This window comes from Amblyomma maculatum, chromosome 5, assembly GCF_055883805.1.
Source record: "Amblyomma maculatum isolate TAMU_Amacu chromosome 5, ASM5588380v1, whole genome shotgun sequence".
NCBI classification, from domain to species: domain Eukaryota; kingdom Metazoa; phylum Arthropoda; class Arachnida; order Ixodida; family Ixodidae; genus Amblyomma; species Amblyomma maculatum.
The window spans coordinates 25,409,487-25,425,432 of NC_139348.1; positions in this window are offsets into that span (position 1 = coordinate 25,409,487).

A 15,946-nucleotide genomic window follows, 5' to 3' on the forward strand; every position below is an offset into this window, starting at 1 on the left:
CGCTTACGTTAACAAACTGGAATCCAAGGGATGGAAAGCGTAGCAGGGAGCGGCAGAAAGTTAGGCGGGTGGATGATGTTAAGAAGTTCGCAGGGGTTTGTAGATGCAGCTAGCACAGAACTGGGTTAATTGGAGAAATTTGGGAGAGGCCTTCGCCCTGCATTAGGTATAATTAGGGTGATGATAATGATGATGAAGTTGCTCGTGACGGGCGAAATGCTTTCATGGGATGGAACCACAAGCACAAGGGTGAAACTGTTATCGCAACGTACCCGAAAGAATTACTGACACAGTGATCATAAAAAAATGAATTCAGACTTTTAAACATTATCAATAAAAGCGTAAAGCTTGAATCTATCCTTTTTGACTGCAATCTGCATGTGTTGTTATCGAGGAGACGTGGCTACGCGATGAAGTATCAAATAAAAACGTTTTCCCTTGAGCTTATCAAGTACTTCACCGCGACACAATTATCAAGAGGTTGGAGATGGGCAATCCTTAGCAAAAAAAAAAAATATTCAGACGTCTTTGACACGTGAAATCGAGGATAATGAAAGTATCTCGCTTAAGATAATTTTTCAGGGCAATTCCAGCTTTCTACTCGCGGTTTATCGTGCTCCAGAGTCTCCTCCTCTTTTCTTACGCGTTTTTTGGAACGCATGTATCCTTCAAGCAAAATAACGCATTTCTCGTCGCTGACTGTAACCTAATTGGATATGTTAAAATCAGATTAAGGACGCGGCGACAGACGTCATCACACTGGAATGGGGCGGAATGGTGACGTGATCATCGAGAATGTATAATGACGTCGGGAAGTCTATTGCCTTCTCCGTCGATAAGGTCAATAACTGCGCCATTTTCTGTTAAGAAATTCATGCCAAGTATTATATCGCGGAAACACAAAGCAAGGACGACGAAGGTAGCTAGATATACGTTTCTTCTTGCACAGTTACTTTAGACGTGCATGTACCAGTAGGTGTGATCAAGTGGCCATCGGCAGTACGAAATTGTGGACTTTTCCACGCTGTGGCCACCTGTTTCAGAGTAGCGGCGACTGACCCACTGAGTAAGGAATAATCAGCGGCGGTATCCACGAGCGCTGTGACCTCGGGTCCGTGCCCTGAAATGTTCAGGTTGGCGGTTACAGCTGTGCTTGTACAGGAGCGTCACATGTCGTGTCATTGTGAAACGGAGTGACCATTGGGGTGCAGCACTGGAGGATCTTGAGAATTTTGCTGATTAGCAACCTTCCCCACAGAGGTTGCCGCTTCTAGTTTTTCCTACGGGGACTAGGTGAGTGGACCCGCATCTGGCTGACGTTTGGACGTGTGTAGGAAGAATATTGGCGAGGAGAAGGCGACCGAGAATGGTCGTAGGACATCCCGGACGCTTCAGTCAGGTACGCGTCAATGGCAGGGGGCCATTCACCACGCTGCGGTTTTCGTGCGTCGGCACTAAATCCCGACAGACCCATTCGACTGTAATAGCAGGTTCGGTACAGGTGACGAGCCTCGCCACAGTGGTAGCATAGCGGGCGAAGATCCCGAGTGCGCCAAACATCGCTTTTGCGTAGACTCACCTGAGGAGTACGAGCGGTAGGTGGTGGATGGACGTGTGCAGGGGCCTCCTGGTGCTGACTTGGAGGTTGACAGGCACGACGAGCGACTACGGCGTAGGTCATGGCTTGTGGTGGCACCGTTTGGTGAGGGTCGGGTAGAGTGAGCGTGGTTACGTTTCGCGTTTCGCCACCGACAAGTGTGACATCTGACACGGCCACCGCGTAGCAACAGGCAGAACAGCGAGCGGTTCGGCCATTTTGGCGCCGTCCATTCGGCCGCCCAACGCTTCCTCCCGCGGGCAAGTCTCGGCGTGTACGTGCCATGCGCAAAATGAGTATGCGTGCGTGTGTGTGCAAACGCTGGCCAAGCCCGGCGTTCGAGGGAACGTGCGTCGCCCTCGCCCGTCTGCAGGAGGTGGAGGAGATGCGGTCGCGCCACCTGCGATTGAGTCATCTCGTCCTGCCCGAATATGTAGGGTTCTCTATTTCCCTGTGAACTGGCAAGCCTATAAAAAGCAGCGGCAGACTCCGCTGAGACAGACACTACTTTGACGCGCCGTAGAGACGACGCTAGACTCCAGCTGTGTGAGAATGTCTGCATTCTCTCCGGGTCAGCTTCTCTGCCCGTTCCTTCATGATGTTGTAGTCAAGGTTGTTTCGTTAGAAGACGCCTTCGTCCTTGCTGGGACCGTTGATGCCGTCGGCCGAGCCACGGAGCCGCCATGCCAACGCTACCGAGGAGCCACGAGCCGCATGTAATAACTGGTGGCAGCGGTGCGATACCCAGCCTCAAGCCCAAACGTAATAGCGCTTGGTTGACCTCTTCCCGAATCATCTGTGATAGGGAGGATAGTTGTGGTTGTGGTGAAGACGAAAACAGTTTTTTCAGCTCCTCGCGTACTACTGCCCTAATGGTCTCTCGGAGCACGTCAACGCTACCAGTGCCGACGATGGCCGCAGCCATAGGAATGGACGGCCGCTCGTAGTGTTTAGCTCGCATTTCGAGCGTCTTCTCAATAGCAGTGGCCTCGGACACAAATTTCGTGATGGTCTTGGGGGAATCTCACTAGACCAACGAAAACCTCTTTTATTCCCCTCATCAAAGAACAGATTTTGTTCTCCTCGGACATGTTCGGATCATCCGACGGAATAACTTCGTCATGTCCCCGAAATAAACAAGAACGCTCTCTTTGTGGAGCTGAACTCCCGCCTGCAGGAGCAGCTGGGTGCGTTCCTTTGGAGAATGGTGGTAAAAGCTTTCAGGAACTGGTTTTTGAAAGCACTCCAGGCCGTCAGAGTGGTCTCGTGATTTTCAAACCAGGTGCGAGCTGCACCGCCCAAAGAAAAAATACATTTTGCAGCTTCTGGACGTCGGGCCACCGATTGTACTGAACTACGCGCTCAAATGTCTCCAACCAGTCTTCCGGGTCGTTATCTGGGGAGCCTTGGAAGGTCGGTAGCTCCCACGGCTGCTGCAACACGAAGGACGGCACAGAAGTATCTGCCTGCATGATCAAGGGTGATGGCGTGGTCGCCGTAGGTGGCGTAGGAGCAGGTGATGATGTCCTCACAGCCCGGTGGAATTGCAGAAGGGAAACCTCCGGCTCAAGACCTCGAAGCTGTCTGCTATACTGATGAGTTGGCGTAATCTCGATACCAGGAGATCCCTGAGGGCTGGAGTCTCGGCTACCAGGGGCGTTTTGGAGCATGGGTTGCGTTACCCAGCACACCTCAATCAGATGTCACGGGACCAGGTCTTAGCAGAAAATCCTGAGCAGAAGTTACACAGCGGCAGCGAGCTAGGTCAGGCCAGCGGCTCAACACCAAAACTTCGGCTTCTTCATCTCGAGGAGCCGAAGCGCTCGCGAATGCCCGAAGCGACGATTAGGAATGCGCCGTGTCAGTATAACGCCATTATTAGACCTAAACTTCAGTACGCCTGCACTGTTTGGGATCCTCATACAAAGACCAATATTAATGCTCTTGAAAGAATTTAAAGCAAGGTTGTTTGGTTTATATTTTTTTAAATATCGCACCGCTGACTCACCGTCTACCCTAATGCTTCAACATAACATACAGGTCCTTGAATCTCGGCGTAGAATGCATTTGCTAAAGTTTCTTTTTTTACTAAACAGAATAAATTATGAATGGCTGCTGGCTTGTATCATAACAGGCAACGTATAGGGCAAAAAGAAATACAAGTACCGATTCTTTAAAATTTTACTTTACCAGAACTAACATATCCAAATGTTTTTTCATGCGCGCCATAATCGAATGGAATAAGCTACCATTATCATCACTTCTTGACATTGATAACTTAAAAGCCGTTCATTGACTTGCTGTTTTTCTGCGCCTTGGTTTTTACTTGTCTAAATTTGATGTCCATGTTTTAGTAATTTATTTCTCGCCCTTTGTTTCGAAATTCTTGCCCCTCCTTCCAGGCTCCTTCACTGGGCCTGCATTATGTACTAAATATATAAAACAATAAATAAATAAATAAATTTCAGCTTTCGTGAAACCCGTGAAATCCTTGCCAAACTGCTGACTTAAATTGTATTCACATAGCTCTATGTCGCGCTTGGTTTCAAATGCAGTCGGGGAGCGGGCAGTCACTAAAATGGTGGATCGCATGTTCCTTGACATTTAAGTCTCATGTCTGTGTACAAACTAACAAAGCAAACATTTTTCTGTAAACTTTGTCAGTATACGGATTCCCGCATCAGGCCTCCAAGTACATTACATACATGGCATTTAGTATCACCTATGATATATGCTTACCGACTCCTGTCAGACATATGTGTTGAACGAAGCTACAATTGCAGCCCTTGTGAAAAACAGCGGGGAGACAGGATACACGAAGGCACACTGGGTGAAGAAGGGTAATAAACCAAAATGGTAAAAAATTAAATTTGTGGTGGTACCATACGCGTATAGGTGTAAAGAATTTCGCTAGAAGATACGACGTTGATGTATTTTAAGCACAGAGGAAAGTTCACGGCGTGTTCAAGTTAGGGAAGATAAAAGCGAAGGCGACAAATCCGAAAAGAACGATAGGTGGTTGCCAGATCAACCGTAAGACTCAATTTTACCATGCAGGGGGGGGGGGGGTGGTGTACAAAATATCTTGTATTTGTGGAGCAGTTTATATAGGTCCGACGAAGTGGCGCAAAATGTTCGTTTTAGTGAGCGTTACAATTCCCTGCAGAATGATTCTTCATGCAATCTTGGCCGTCATTGGAAGAAAAACACATGTACTCCCCATTTTTCTACCACCTTCATTCTCGCCAGCTAACGGCAAAATTATAGAGTCATTATTAAGATTATTCACAATAATAGTGCCGGATGCATCAACTATCTTTGTATCGCTCTGAAAGATAAAGAAATGTTCTAATTATCCAGTAAAAACATCTATCTCGCTCATGCGCCAGGGCGATGGTGTGTGTGTGTGCCTTGTCACTGTCATGTCTGATTTGTAGTATTGGTTTCTCTCTTTTACTTTTTGAGTTTTTTTTTTGAAAAAGAAAGACATTCAAAGACCGTTTTGTTCCCATAAAATTCAGTTCTGAATCGGCGCTTTTGTTGCGTTATTCCTTCGTGCGCCCCGTTTTTCAACTTTTTTTCCACTGTGCATCACCACCATATCAACCCAATCGTAGCCATCATAACAGCCTGAATGACTTGTATTTATTTTAATAAACGAGTGATTGATAAATGTTTCATCGTGATCATTTTAATCATTTTATGGCAATTTGAGTTTGTGGAGAAATCCGCTGCAATTTTTGTTCTGCTGTCCTGACAACATTTCAACCTGGCAACATACACTGGCAATACTTTCAAGTATGAGGGGTTTATGCTGCAGTGACATGAAAGCAAGCTACAGACTAGCATGCACGCTGCTACCCACAGTTGCTGAGAAGTTGTCAAGATCTTGTGCCTACCCCATTACCCCTCCTTTTCTACCGAAAGATGGGCGATAATTAAACTAGCCTTTAAAAGAAGATTTTCATCGAACTTAATATAGCTGGCAAACCTGCGCCTGCCTTTGGTGTTTATATGTAATCAGGATAAGTATATTGATACACATTTTTATGTAACGTGTTAACGAAGACCAGTCAAAAATTTTAGTCATTAGGTTTTAATTTGCACACTGTAAACTGACAGAGGGCTGCCGAAAATTTTCGATTCGTTCAATCTACGAATATTTTCCCTAGTCCATCACTATTAATTATTGGTATAATTCTCTCAAGAGCTGAAGTCTGAACTTAAGCCTAAAATAAACTTCGCACACATTTGTGCTATCAGCGTCAAACGAAAAGTCATTCAGACTGCGCGGTGGACTCACTGCGTTCATAGATATATATATATTTGCGGGTCGCATACCCACTTTATTATGTACGTATATGAACACTGAACAACTATGCTACGTTGATTCCCGCGAAATGTATGTTATATTTATATTTCTTATTTCAGATCCCAGCACCTACAGTAAATGGGATTCTTCGGTCGAACTTGAGTAAGTGGCAAAGTTTGGGCCTGCTTGGGCCTTACCCTACTTTTCACCCCCAGCAGGATGCGACGCCGCGAGCGCCCCCTTTGTTTGCAAACACGGTGTTGGCCTATAGAAATTATTCACATGGGTGTTTGCTCTAAATGAGTACGATTGTACTAGTAGTGTCAAGAGTTCCGCGCATGATTGGAAGCGCGTAGCAGTAGCGTAGATGTTGAGCATTCACCTCATGTGCGAGATGATTTTGATTTGATTCTCGATATTGCGCAGTTGGCTACGTTATAAATTATAAATGCCTTTATCAAATCAAATGGCGTAACCAGAAATCCGGTGCGATGTGATCCTGGTGAACACCATCGTAAACGTACTCCCTCACTAGAACAAAATTTGGCCTGCTGGTACAGTAATTCACCAACACCTCTCATTTTACTATTCCATTTAACCTTATCCCTCAGCCCCCGGCGGATGCTATGGCTCCGGGCCTGTATGGACGGTCAGACCTGCACCGCAGTGATGGATGCTATGAAACTGGCTCCAGACAGGCTATGCTTGCTTACGGACCCTGACGACATGTGAAGCTAGCATTATGTCTGAAGAGGCTAGTCTAGCTTTGCTCTTGTAAACAACAGCGTCCATGAAAGGGGAGATACTGGGACATGATTTGAGTACGATATATTTTGCATAAACTGGTAAACGGTGGGCCTGTGCTACGCAATCTTGGAATTACTAAGAGATGACATCCAGAGACAGGTTTAATCGGCTATAAAAACAAGCTGGTCACATGGAAGAATTTTATAACATTAACGAGAGCGTGGTAGTTATCGCAATTAATCTTAAAATGTGTGCAAAGTAGTTACAGCGAGCAGTAGGTGTTAGAGATTTTGTGCCCAGATTACAGTTGGTTAAAATGGCGAAGTACAAGGTCGAGATCGAGGATATATTGCAGTTTAATAATTGGGATAATTCTCTTGTTTTTTGAAATTTGAAATTTATAGTTTTAAGCCGTTACACACAAAGATATTCAGGACGATAGCCCATAAGGCAGGTAAATATGTCCAAATGTTTAACGTATACATTGATGGCGGTAGACATTACTCTTCTAAAATGCGAACCAAGCTCCTTTCAGTTAAATAGATATTAAGAAGTTGATGCGCAGTACAATGTGATACACTGCAACTATTCAGCAGTATATATTGTTACGCCGAAACTCGATGTATTTACGATGTATTTACAGTATATTTACAGCACAGTTTGAACTGGCATAGCAGCGAGCAGCAACACGGAATCAGCCCCACTTCGTCGTCATCACCTTGTCCCTTCCGCGAGACAAGACAAGGACACACTGCGTCGTCGTCATCGCGTAATATGACCCCCCCGGCAGTGTAAGCGTCGTCCGTCGCGACGCTAAACTCGCAAAGAAGGCGTGAATTCGTATGGCTTCAGGCGCAAAACATGGACAATGTCAGTAGTTGGGTGAGAGGAGGAGGACGCGGGCACAATAGGGGCAAGTTCATAAATCACATCAGTGACTTGGCGCACCACCCGATAAGGGCCACTGTAGGGGGACAAAGGTTTCTCCGAGAGACCAATGCGGCGTGCAGGAGACCACAAAGGAACCAAGGACCCAGGGTCATAGGTTACGTGGCAATGTCACCTACCGACTCCTGAGAAGTCTGAGAGGCGAGGAGCCGACTACGGGCTACTTAGCGCGCTTCAGTGGCTTGCGCAATGGCGTCACGTGCGTAGGTAGTTATGGGGCGGCCAGCAGGTGGAACCAACGTGTCAAAAGGTAAAGCGGGGTGCCTACCAAAGAGCAGGAAGAAGGGAGAAAAACCCGTCGTGTCGTGCTTGGAAGAATTGTAAGCAAAGGTCCCATATGGCAGCGCGAGGTCCAAGTAGTGGTGATCAGGTGATACATACATAGAAAACATTCCTTAGGTGTGCGGTTAAAGCGCTCAGTAAGGCCGTTGGTTTGGGAATGGTACGCGGTCGCAAGCTTATGCTTCGTAGAATAAGAACGCAGGATTTCTCCAACATCTTGGGGCAAAAAGTAGCGATGGCGGTCGGTGATTAATTGACGAGGAGCGCCGTGATGGAGAATGACGCTGGGTAGGAGAAAGTCAGCGACATCCGTAGCGCAGCTCATGGGTAAAGCTCGGGTGATGGCTAGCACGTTACATAATCGGTTACCACTGTGATCTAATCGTGACCCGACCGTGACGTCGGGAAGGGGCCAAGAAGGTCAAGCCCAAATCGATAAAATGATTCCAAGGGCACGTCAATAGGTTGGAGAAGGCCAGCTGGTGATCGCGAGGATTTTTTCCTCCGCTGATACGTGTCGCAGGCTACGATGTAGTGCCGGATGCTGCGGTATAGTCCCTGCCAAAAACAAAAACGACGCTGTACCCGATCGTATTTGCGAGACACGCTGAGATGGCCAGCTGTGGGCAGGTCGTGGAGATCTTCAATAAAAGAGCAGCGCAGTTTTTGGGAATCACCAACAGGAGGACAGAACCGTCATTATGAATGTTACGGTGGTAGAGGATCCCATCTTGTACAACTAAAAGCTGCCGAGAAGAATCTGTTCTTCCAGGTGCCAGGCTCTCAATGATGGAAAGATTGGTTGTTTGCTGATCGCCTGCTATGTTGGTGAGATTGGAGAGAGCGAAGGCACAGGAAATCGCCTCTGCGTAACCAAGATCAGAAGGCTCTACAGGATAGCGAGACAAACAATCGGAATCTTGATGAAGGCGCCCGGACTTGTAAACGACGTTGTAGGAGTATTCTTGAAGGCGCAAAGCCCAGCGACCAAGACGGCCGGAGGGATCTCTTAGAGATGACAACCAACAAAGTGCGTGGTGGTCAGTGACAACTGAGAAATAATGGCCGAATAAGTAAGGTCGGAATTTAGCGACAGCCGATACAAAGGCGAGACACTCGCGCTCAGTAATCGAACAATTGCGTTCCGCATTCGGGTGAAGGCGGCTAGCATATGCGATGACGCGGTTATTTTCATGTTGGCGTTGAGCCAGCACTGCACCGATCCCATATCCGCAGGAGACTTTTCGAACTTCAGTGGAAGCTGAGGGATCGAAATGAGCCAAGACAGGGGGAGACGACAGTAAGCGTGTAAGCGCCGAAAACGCACCTTGCTGGTCAGGGACCCATGTGAAAGCAGTGTCTTTCTTAAGTAGATCGGTGAGAAGACGAGCGATATGGGCAAAATCGTTGATAAAGCGGCGAAAGTAAGAGCCGAGGCCGACAAAGCTGCGCACATCCTTCGAAGACTAGGGACGCGGAAAGTCTTTGAGGAGTTGAATTTTAGCTAGATCAGGTCGTACTTCGGAGGTGTCAAGCATGTGTCCAAGACTGATGAGTTGCCTGCGACCAAACTGGCACTTCGATTAATTGAGCTGGAGGCCGGCTGTACAGAATACATTGAGTATACTGCTACGGCGTTCAAAGTGCGAAGAAAAGGTCAGCGAGAAAACGACGACGTCGTCGAGGTAGCACAGGCAGGTTGTCCATTTAAATCCGCGAAGAAGGGAGTTCATCATTTGTTCAAAGGTCGCCGGTGCATTGCAGTGACCAACCGGCACGACTTCAAAGTGGTACAAGCCGTCTGGTGTCACAAAGTCTATTTTTTCAAGGTACTGCTCGCCAACAGCGAACAGTATTTAGCTCCATGGAGGCAATCTAGGGCATCATCGATTCTGGGGAGAGGGTACAGATCTTTTTTAGTGATACTGTTGAGATGACGATAATCGACGCAAAAGCACCAGTTCCCGTATTTCTTTTTAACCAAAACGACTGGGGGCATCCACGGGCTCGTCGAGGGTTTGATGATGTCTTGAGCGAGCATCTTGCCAACCTCCTTTTGGATTACCTGGCGTTCAGCACCGGATACGCGATAAGGACGGCGATAATAGGAGCAGTGTCGCCTGTGTGTATGCGATGCTGCACAAGAGCATTTCGAGACAATGCGCGTTGATCAAAATCAAAAATGTCTCTGAAAGATGCCAGGAGTCGACAGAGTGCATGAGCTTGTGGAGGAAAAGGTCCGGAGCGATCATCTTGGCGTAGTCTTGGAGATTGGAAACATCAGATAAAGAGCAGTCAGAGGAGGGCGGGAAACCGGTGGTCACAGCAGAGAGATCACATTCATTTACAGGACACTGGGTGGCGAGCGAGATGCATGGCGGATGGGCCTGATATGCGACGCAAAGTTCAGAACAGGGAGGCATGTTTGGTTCGCGGTCACTGTGAAAACGGTATGAGCAAGGGCAACGCGTCGGGTTAGGGGAGCATTCAGGGTTTGGGTAACGATACAGTGTCCATCGGTAATAGAGGGTACAGAGCAGAACGTAACATAAGTTGCTGCTTCAAGTGGCAGGCAGACTAAGTATGAACTACAAAGGCGGTGCATAACACGAGAGGGTGGGTCGAAAGGAGAGGGCAGGTGAGGAGGAGGAGGAATCAACATTTATTAAGCCCGAAATAATTCGGTGGTGCATGCTTGCACCAGACGGGGTGGTTCCCTAGTTGCGGGACCCATATGTTTCCAGCAGCTCCTGGCCCCTGTCTGTCAGTGCGAGCTGGATCGATAGGGCGGGGCTGGACAACAAGGTTTCCCATCGCTCAAGGGGTTGGGGATTGGGGGTGTTGGCGGGAAGGGGAGGAGGGGGGGTTTTGAGTTGTTTGCATTCTGCCAAAACGTGCGGCAGGGTGCCCTTTTCTTTTTTACAAAAAGGACAGAGCATGTCGTGTTCCGCAGGGTACATGCGGCTCATCAATACGGGATGCGCAAGCGATCCCGCCTGCGCTCGGCGCAGGATCGTCTGTTGTTGCCTGGTGAGCTTGGGGTGCGGTTCTGGCAGTCTGCACCTTTCCTCTCGGTACATACTTGTAATTTCCCGAAAGCTGGTAACCGGATGCGGTAGCTCTTCCGGCTCGTTCTCGCCCCGGATTGACATTTCTCGGGCATGGTAGTCTGCGATGATGTTGCCTGCTACCTGCGAGTGAGCCGGGACCCACACGAGCTCTATAGCTCTTCCCGGAGGCTTGCACTTGGATAGAATGGCTCGGGCCGCGGAGGATATTACCCCTCTGCGGAAGCTTCTGTAGGCTGTCTTTGAGTCAGTAACCACGGTGTCCACGCTCGGCTGTGCGAGTGCGAGGGCCATGGCCGCTTCTTCTGCAACTGCGGCGTCTGTTGTCTTTATGGACGCGCTGACGATCAGCCTGTCTTTTGACGTAACCACCACTGCTGCACGGTCACTGTGTTTTCGGAGCGAGGCGTCCGCGTAGAGGACCCTGGGGTTCTCTTCCAGCTTTCGGGCTATGGCTTTGGCCCGCGCGGTGCGCCTCTCGTCGTCCTTGCCCGGCGTCATGTTCCGGGGAAGGGGTTTGGTCTGAATGGCCGTCTTCCAGTCTTCCGGAAGGGCTTCCTTGAGGGGTACTGGCTCAATCTGCCATCCTATCTTGCGTAAGACGGCTCGTCCGTGTTTCGTATGACTGAGTCGGATTCTCTGATTAGAGAGGTGGGCTTCAATGAGCTCCTCCACCGTGTTGTGGGCACCCATGTCCAGCAGTCTTTGTGTGGACGAGTATATGGGAATGCCCAGTGCTTGCTTCGTTGCCTTACGAAGCATCGTGTTTAGGGTGTCCCTATTCGCCTTCGTCAGCTGGAGATAGGGGGCGGAGTAGGTAACCCGTGACACGACGAATGCGCGTATCAGGCGCATGACATCGTCCTCTTTGAGGCCTCGGTTTCTATTAGATACCCTTCTGATCATACTGAGTATCTGTTCGGTTGTAGTTTTGATCTTTGTGACGGCGGCGTGTGCCTTCCCGTCGGCCTGAAGTAGTAGGCCGAGGATCCTAATCTGCTGTGTTGGCTTGATAGCCGTTCCGTCGATGGTGACGATCACGTTCGGCGGCAGCTCTTTCTTGGATTTTCCCGGTTGGATAATAAGCAACTCTGATTTCTGGGGAGCGCAGCTCAGTCCGCATGACTTTGCGTACTCGTGCACGGTTGTTGCCGCCTTCTGCAAGGCTTCCTCCATCCAGGCATCAGAACCGGCTCGAGCTGTCCACACCGTAATATCGTCGGCGTAGAACGCATGGTCCACGCCTTCGATTTGCTTGAGTAGACCGGGCAGGGGCAGGAGGGCCAGATTGAAGAGCAGGGGCGACAAGACCGATCCCTGTGGGGTGCCCCTATCACCCAGCTCGACAGGGTCTGACTTCTCCTCCCCTATTCTGATGGTCGCTGTTCGGTTTGACAGAAATTCTTTGATGTAGTCGAATGTCTTTCGGCCACACCTGGTCATATTCAGATTCCGCAACACGCTCGCGTGGGACACGTTATCAAACGCTCCCTTCAGGTCGAGGGCGAGTATCCCGCGCGGCGTGTGCCTCGTTGCCGGCTTGACGACCAGTTCGTGAAGTTGGATCATCACGTCTTGGGTGCTGAGATGTTGCCTGAAGCCGTACATCGTCTCCGGCATCTGATCTGTTTCTTCGAGGTGCTTCTGCAGCCGGCGAAGGACCATACGCTCCATCACCTTCCCCGCGCAGGACGTGAGGGAGATGGGCCGCATGTTGTCGATCGTGAGGGCTTTGCCGGGCTTTGGAATGAAGCAGACCTCGGCGTCCTTCCATTCCTTCGGCAACCGCGAGCTCTCCCAGGCTTCGTTGATGTGCCCTAGGAGGCCGCGGGCCGCTTTACTGCTCATGTTACTGAGTAGTTTGTATGTTATGGCATCCCTGCCGGGTGCACTTTTCTTGTTACTTTGATCTATCGCTGTCCACAATTCCGTCATGGAAAACGGCCGGTCCAGGTCTTCGTTGTCGGGTCCTTCGTATCTCTCTGGCTCCGGGTACTGTCCCTTCTCTGTCTTTAGGTACTTCGCCTTCAGGTCTTCCAGGAGCCTGCGGCCGTCTCCCTTGTACATGTTCAATACTTTGGTAAGGTTGCGATTGGTCGCAGTTTTGCTACTCAGCGGGTCGATCAGATGCCTCAAGAGGCACCACGTCTTCCACGTCGAGAGCTTGCCCTGCAGGCCGTCGCAGGTCTTCAGCCAATTCTCCCTGCATAGTTTGGCCGCGTGCTCGACGATCTGCTTGTTCAAGGCTGCTATGCGCTTGGCCAGTTTTCTGTTGTGCCGCTGACGTTTCCATCGCCGCGTTAACGAGTGCCGGGCCGCCCACATGTGCGTCAGTCTGGCGTCCACGTACGGTGTCTGCGAAGTCGTTGCGATTTCTTGGGTAAATTTTTGGAGGGTCTTCTTCTGGTCCCTCGACCATTCGGTGTAGGTCTGTTGTGTTTCAGCTCGTCCCGATTCTTCCTCAGACGCCTCTTCTTGTTCCTGGGTGAACTTTCTCATCTTGTCCCAATCCGTGATCCGCGCTGTCCCCAACACAGCCCGATATCGGGAACCTCGGATCGTGATGCCGATCACGCTGTGGTCAGAGCCCAGGTCCACTTCTTCGCTTCTCCAGGAGACGTCTAGCGTTCCCGATAACCACGAAAGGTCTGGCGTAGTGTCCCTCGCGGCACTGTTGCCTCTTCTGGTAGTTACGTCAGGCTCGTTCAGGAGGGCAATCTCGTGATCCTCCATTGCTTTGGCCAATGCTTTTCCTCTTTTTGACTGGAACTTATAGCCCCATGTTGTGTGAGGGGCGTTAAAGTCGCCGAGGATCAGGAGCGGCCTGGTCCCCGCCAACCCTTTCGCCTGACTCACGATGCGGTCAAATTCGTACTGCCGTTGTGACGGCCGACAGTACGCGCTCATTACAAATAAATTGCCCGCGCTCTTTCTCTTGCATGAATTTCGACCAGCGTGTGCTCGCACCCGCCCTGCGCCGTAACATGTTGAGTTGCCGCCACGTTGCTGCGAACGAGCACCGCCGTTCCGTTCTCCGTGGGGTCCGTGTAAGTGACGTACCCCGGAAGTCTTGGTTTCCCGTTCGTCTCCTGTAGAGCAATTACATCAGGCTTGTTGTCTTGCCCGTCAATGTATAACATTAGTTCCGCTTCTTTGTTGCGAATCCCACGGCAGTTCCATTGGTAAATCACGGTGGTTTCCCCCCCGGTCTTCTTGTGCTTCTTACTTGGCTTCTGCATCATCCTTTCCGGCTGTCTCGAGTCGATTGCGCCTTTTCGCGATCGCGTTTTTTATTTTTTCGGCCCGCTCCTTTTTCAGGGACGCGAAGTGGTTCCTCACCGATGTTGAGGCTACTTTTAGCGCTTGACGTTTGTGCTTCGCCGATGGCGTCTGAGGCTGACTCTCGACAGCTTTAAGTCGGTCGTCTATTTTGCTGAGCCTTTCGTTAATTTGGGAAATTGCGGCCAAAATGGCCATAAGCTCTCCTTCTCGCGGGATCTGTGTCGTTACCGTGGTCGCGGTCTCTGCGTTCGCAGTTTCCTCTCCGCTCGCGGGGCTCTCTTCGGCGTCCATCGCCTCTAGGTTATTTGCTGCACGTTGCATGGCCTCAGCCTCTCCAGCTGTCCGCCCTTGGCGGGGCGAGGGGGGGGCCCTCCGCGGCACCTTGCGCAAGCCTGCGGCGTTGCTTGTCGCCGTGTTGTCTTGGGGTCCTGAATTTGCCAAGCTGCCGTTACTCGCTAGCGTTTCGATCTTATTCATAAGCGCCTGTATTTGGGCGTTCTGTTCCTGGATCTGAGCGTTTTGGCGCTCTATGATCCTCTTAAGCTCTATCACTTCGCTACTGTCCTTTTGCGGATTCGCTTGTGAGTTAAGGGGTTGGGAGGGGGTGAGGGGTGGGAATTCGGTGTCGCTGGTTAGAGCGACGGGAGACCTGTTGGTCCGGCCCACCTTTTTCTCGGCGATCCCTCGGTGTCCGGTTGACTCTGGCGACTGTTGTTGACAGCCACTGTTGTTGCTGTTGCGGCCCGGCGTGTGTGACCGGCCCCGTTGTTTGGAGGCGCTGCGGTGGGGTCCGCCTGCAGGACCTCTCTTGTCTTGGTTCCTTCTCTCGATGTCTTCTTCCTCTGCTCGGCGCCGTTCCCAGCGCCGCCGGCGGACGACGTAGGGTGTCTTGAAGCGGGCTTTGCAGGCCTTGTCCGCTGTCAGGTGTTTGCCTCCGCACAGGCCACAGTTCGGGACACATTCGTGATCTTCGGCGGGGTTGGAGATTCCGCACCCTCGACAGATCGTGTTCGAAGGATCCGGGCACACGTCCATTCTGTGGCCCACTCTTCCGCACGCATAGCATACGTCGATTTGTTTTCTATGTAACGTGCACTCCATGAGCAGGTTGCCGTATCTCACGTATTTGGGTACTTTATGCCCTTCGTAAGCAATGACGACTGATCGGGTCTTACCGATCCGGTTTGCCTGTAGCGCCGTTGGGTTATGCTTGTGCACAACATTGTCCTGAATATCCTGGGCCGTATCCTCGAGCGGGATGCCCCTTATGACGCCCTTCACCGTGCCGTGGGGGGCCGTTTCGTAGGTACTTACTTCGTGTGCCGTGCCGCGTATGTCGATCCTTCCGACTGCAGTGTATAGGTCGGCGTTCTCTCTCTTGGAGGTGCTCACCACAACGATATTCTGCTGGAGGTTGGGGCACACGACATCTTCACTTGCTTCATTGCCGGGGATCTGTGCCGCCGCCACAATTGCACGACTTAGTTCAACGCGGGTCACGTCGCTCACGTGGAGCCCGCCTCGTGGTCTTAATACGATCTTTATGTCGCCGCGCGGCAAGTCTGGCATGCGCGCGCCCTTCAACAATTTGCCCTTGTTTATACGTTTCGCCCTTGAGTGACGTGTATCGCTGCCAGTGGCAGCCATGGCCTTGGCGCCATCTTGGTTCGTTTGAAGTACGGCATTTAGGCCTAACTTGCCCATGCCTTT